Source organism: Arachis ipaensis, chromosome B3 (assembly GCF_059453495.1).
Source record: "Arachis ipaensis isolate K30076 ecotype BB chromosome B3, ASM5945349v1, whole genome shotgun sequence".
Lineage (NCBI taxonomy): Eukaryota > Viridiplantae > Streptophyta > Magnoliopsida > Fabales > Fabaceae > Arachis > Arachis ipaensis.
This window is the reverse complement of record NC_142438.1, coordinates 91,261,909-91,267,561: the sequence shown is the minus strand read 5'-3', so window position 1 is coordinate 91,267,561 and position 5,653 is coordinate 91,261,909. Positions and strand designations below refer to the sequence as shown.

Here is a 5,653-nt window from a genome sequence, read left to right as displayed (position 1 = left end):
ATTTAAACTTTGTCAATGTGTGGCTTGAAAAGATGTTGATTGGTTTTGCTTGCTTGACAGATGTGGAAGATAGTCTGGAAACAACGATAGATGCCATTATAGAGGGTTGTAGTTATTCATGGGAAGGAAATCATGGAGGGATAAGAAAAAATCTTGAGGATCCATGCTTAGCTCCATTTAATGAGATGAAAAGTTGGAGAGAGTCTGTACTCATTGCACAAAGTCCTTGCCAGGCAAGACAATTTCAAACCTAATACTAAATTAAGCATGTTGTGATTGGTGTTTGTGGTGCATTCACATGCTTAAGCTATGTGTTTGAGTAAAACAACAAGAACCGGTTTAACGAATCCGTGCTTAATATGCATATTTTGTTTCAGTAACTGTGTTCTTTTGCAAATGGCCTACAAAACTTTGTTAATTTCCCGTTTTATTAGAATTCTTAGTATTGATGTCATGCCGTATGGTTGGAAGATGTGATATGAGTTTTTGAAACAGTATGAGAAAGACTTTTGAAGATATTTGCAGTTTATGTTTGAGGGAAAGAGTATTCTGTAATGTCGTTCTCCTCTTTGGGTCACCTGGTCTGTGCTCATTTTAATTGCCTGACAGTTAGATTTTACTTTTGAATTAGGTAGCTAAACATCTGTTCATTCCTTATGTTCTTTCTTCAATTTGATTTTTCGGTAAGTGAGTGTTTCTTATCAATTCTCTGGTTCAACTTAATAGGTTCTTGTGAAATTGTGTGAAAAAAACTGTGTCTAATGCTTGATCAGGTGTTTCTCAATCTATTAATTCTGTATCTAGGATATTTATAGGGCGATCTGGGAACATAGAAAATTGCAAGCTTGGCCGCAGAAGATCTCATCTCTCAAAGCTGAGCACTACTGTTATCAGAGAAAGTTCACAAAAATCAAGTTCAAGAGTCCACAATTGTGGAACACCGTACAGGCCAACTCTGCTAAAGGAAGAAGTGGCAGTCATGAATTACGTTTTTTTTAATTATTTTTCTTAGTTCTAAAATTAGACTGCTATATAGGTGATGCTTAAGTAGCAAGTTCCTTTATTACTAAATTTCACATGAGATATTCGACCTCTTTGCTTTTGAAACTTCGAAACATTTCAACCATATAAAATGTATCATTCTTTGTAGGTCAAATATCTCTGTTTTATTCGATGATTACACTTAAATTATCCAAGTTCATGTGTCATCCGTGAAATATAAGGAAGTTTTCCTGTTTGAGATATTAGAGGATAATTGACCAACAATGAAACATGAAGTGCCGTGCAATTCACCAATCATCAAGAATACCATCTAATAAATGAAAAGAGCAAGAACACAAATTATTTGGACAACACAACTCTTTATTGTCGTGAAATATTTATCAAGCAACTAACTTCTTTTGTATCTTGTACATAGCACTCTACCTCTTGGATAACTTCACATCAGTACACTAACTCTTATCACATATAGAATGAATTTGGTACAAATAAATGCTCCACTTTTAAGTGTGTCTTGTCATAGCTCTATTATTGTTAGTTGTGCTGGCTCTAGCCTCTAGGTTCCTTTTGCAGAGGTGGAAGATTTGTTTTTCACATAATTGGAGGCCTGATTGTGTTGGCAAAATCTTATCTTGGGATTAAAGATTTCATGTGGAAACAAATCTTGCGAGTTTTTGCCAAGCTCAGTTGGTGGCATAAAGCAATTTTTGAGGGAATGTTTCACAAAAGAGGACAACTTTGGTGAAAAAGAAAAGCTTACGTGGTAGATTGCATAAGCTTCTCTTCTACAAGCTCAATGCAACGGTACAAAACAAGTTTATGTGGATTCAAAGTACATAAAGTGTCAACTGCAAGCTGATCATAATCATTCTTGTTCTCTGTCATAATCCCACTCACCAAGGTGCGGAAAGGAAGCAGCCATTCATTGTAGGTCTTCACTAAATTGCTCCTAGACAATACTCCAGTGCGGTTTGTCTTTTCTGATACAAATAAGGACCAAAACCTTCACTTTTAAGTTTGATTGAATCTGCCAATGACAAACATATGCAAAAAGCAAAATTTTGTCCCACTAGACAAGATCGACAACGTGATCAGACAATAAAGTGATATCAAAAATTATTTACACTTTTTAAATAAAAAGTTAATCTTATCTCCTGTTATAGAAAAATCCAACATTCAAGCAGTTCGTTGACTATATTTTGCTACTCATTAACTACTATTCTCTGAGCATTAGCTGATAAATCATAGACGTTATAGAGAAATTCTTACAAACTACTAGTTTAACATCTCATTGTTAGGCACGCTAACAATATAAGCAGTCTTACTTACTTTATTTAAAATATATCCATCTATCTATGGATCCCACCAAGTTTTACGTATGCAAAAATAATATTGTAAACTTGAGTAACCTAGTGTCAACAAGGTAACTACTGCCAACAAATTACCCTTTTAGAGCCCTGACAAAGGAGGAACAATGTAACTGGCAGCCTTGGTCATATTACTTGAGTAACCTAGTGTCTGTTCCAACTAGATTAACAGAAACATAGGATCAAGATATTAACAAAAATAGAATAAAATAAATTAAACATCAAACTTGCACTGACTGTAGTTCTTTGCATGTCAACTGTGATATGATCATGAGAAAAACAGACACTTTTTTTTTAATGTAAATACCATACCCATGGGATATAAAGTGATCTTCAAAAGCCAAGAAATCCTACAAAATATAATGGCAAATAAAAAGTTAAGAGCTAGCAGAATGCAAAATAGAGATGAATAAGAGTTGAATAAGAAATTAACAATATTGAAAAGATATTAACCTTTTAAAGAGAGCAAGTAATAAGTAATAACACAAATAAATTGTGCATTGCTGGTTAGGGGCATTCCTCAAAAGAATAAGACATTTTCTAACCAAGAAGGTTATCACAAATATGACCAAAGAGAGTACATAACCCCAGCATTAAGCAAAACTTTTTTAGAAGCCTATCCTCTACAAGCCATGTGCAAAAAGTATATATGCAAAAAAAAAAAAGGCAATAAAAAACATTGCACTTAAATCCATATACCCTTTTTTTTCTTTTTAACTTTCCAGCTTCTTTTTTTTTTCTTTGATTTAGAGTCAGCATTCCAACTCTGCAAATCCCTGCATATACATCACGATCATATTTAATTCTAGCTAACATGTGATTTCACTATATTATAAGATACCATTAGTAACAATAATAAGTGTCTTTAAAGTTTTGGTGCACATAGCCACATATTAAGAAAATATTAAGGCTAAGATTACATTATTATCTAATACTGTGAGGACAAGTGAGAATGTAGCTTGGCCTTTATCACTTTAGTAGCATCATCCTCTATATGCTATATCTTTGCATTGTCCATATTAATATAAATCTTATTTAGAATTCTTATTTCTTTTGATTCTTCTCAAATTCATAAAGCTAGTTAAGATATGGGTTTTACTGGAGAATTGGTAAGACGTGTCTTCTCCAAAAACCGTTCCACTGCATCATATGAAAGCAAAGTGAGTCTCTCAAAAATGCTATGCTGCAAGAATTCTTGATCATATCACAAATTTTGTTATTTTTTCTCAGGGTAGGCAAAATTCGACAGAAAATCGAAGATGGGGTTCTGTTAGATCATACTTGTGTGAAAATGAATTCAATTTAGTTATGGCAGAAGAGGATTCAGCTTCACTTAAGAGTTCTGAAGTTACAGTTACACAACCAATAATAGAAGAGAACTTGAGTGATAGAGAAGATGCCAAAAGTGAAGAAACTGTGGAGAATGTAATAGAACAAGAAGAAATGCCAAATTCAAGTAGTTCTACATTCTTAAGTGAAGAAGCAGCAGCAATTCAGATTCAATCAGCATATAGAAGCTTTCTGGTTAGCTCAACAAACTTCAATTACATCAATTTGCATATATTCACATCAGTTACATCAATAAATTCATTATTTATATGATGCTTAGTATTTTTCCCTTCTTCTTATGATTATTGTGCTGTAAATTTCAGTTAAGGAGTCCAAAGGATGAAATCAGATGCAATAATGGTGAAGTTCATCTCAATTTAGTAACTGAAAGTCTAGATAGAAAGCCATAGGAACATCAGTTGAAGTGCAAACTGCAAATTTGGCCGAAATATTCTCGGTTAAAGGCGAAAAATTGAGCATTTACCAGCATATTCATTGCCGGAAAAGGAGTTATATAACAAACCAGAAGGTATAACAGAAGACAACGTTAATTCATGAAACTAGCAAGTAACAGCTCATGATTTTGTTAAAAACAACTAACTTTAGTTCACTTGAAATGTTGTCATAAATTCAAAGACTTGAATTCAGATTAGCTTAAAATAATTCACCAAAGCTCATCTTATTCTTGCATAAATAAAAAAGTGTTAAAAGGGTGATTGAAGGTGCTAAGCTTATCAATTTAGCTATAATTTGCCATCAATCAAATTCTGTTAACTAGCATAGTTCATGAGATTTTCAGGAAGAATGGGATGATAGCACTGTGAGTAGCTATGTATCGAAAATGCGAATGCAGAACAGAATGGAGGCATCAACCAGAAGAGAAAGAGCACTAGCTTATGCTTTCTCTCAACAGGTAAACATCTTAAAACTATTTGCATAGAAGGAATGGATAGTGCAGGGAGGGAGTTACCGGAAGGGAGAGACTGCCGACGGTGATGAAGAATGAGGAAGACAGCGACGCTCTCTGGAACGAGGAAAACGGCGACGCTCTCTGACGCGACGACATTCTCCTTGGCTGGGTGAGGCGTGCGGGAAAGCTGCGGTAACCTTGCCAGGGCGCAATGGAGGAAGCTTCTTTGTCTTCTTTACCGGGGAGAAGATACGAGATTAAAGAGAAGAAAGAGAAATTACAAACAAAGAGAAGGGATGTGAAGGTCGGGGAGAAACCCAGCAAGAACAAAGTGATTTTTTTAATATTTTTTAATTTTGTTTCATTTTTTGGTATGAACAAATTGATTAGGGTTTATGGAAAGATAAATAATTTTGTTAAATGTGTTTTTTTTTTTTTGTCTTTTAGATTATTTAAATTTTGAAATGGTAAAATTAAACTATTTAATTAATTAATCTAAAAGAGTAATTTTTGTCTGACATATATAAAAAAGGGTATTCAAGTCATTTAAAAAATTAAATAAAAATATATTTTTTATTTTTATTAAATTATAAGGATATTTTATTAAAATTAGTGATATAATATATATTTTTTTATAAAAAAATTAAATGCTGACGTGGAAAATAAATTTCACATGTCTTATTGTTATTTGTCCATATTTTAAACGTATCGGTACGTATGTATTTATCATCGTACCGTAGCAAACACCTATTTATTTACCAATAGGGTTTCTACTATACCCCATGACACATAATAAATATGGACAAGAATTATATATAACAAAATTGCTAAGTACAATAGGTCACGTTTTTGCTTGTTATTATACTCATTGGTCCCGGGAAAATCATTTCTTGGTAGTTGTAATCTATTATTCACCGGAATAATATTTTTCGGTAGTCAGAATTCACTGTTTGCCTGGCCAATATTCGCCAGAGGCCGAGAAGCATTACCTTCCGAACAATTATCCTTGTTTGTCGCCGAATCATTGCCTTTCGATAGTTCATGAGCT

At 33.5% G+C, this 5,653-nt stretch overlaps 1 pseudogene; it reads left to right on the top strand.

Moving 5' to 3' along the window:
- The first annotated feature begins 3,454 nt into the window (after positions 1 to 3,454).
- Positions 3,455 to 4,635, top strand: LOC148571554 (protein IQ-DOMAIN 33-like; annotated as a pseudogene).
- The last annotated feature ends 1,018 nt before the right edge of the window (positions 4,636 to 5,653 follow it).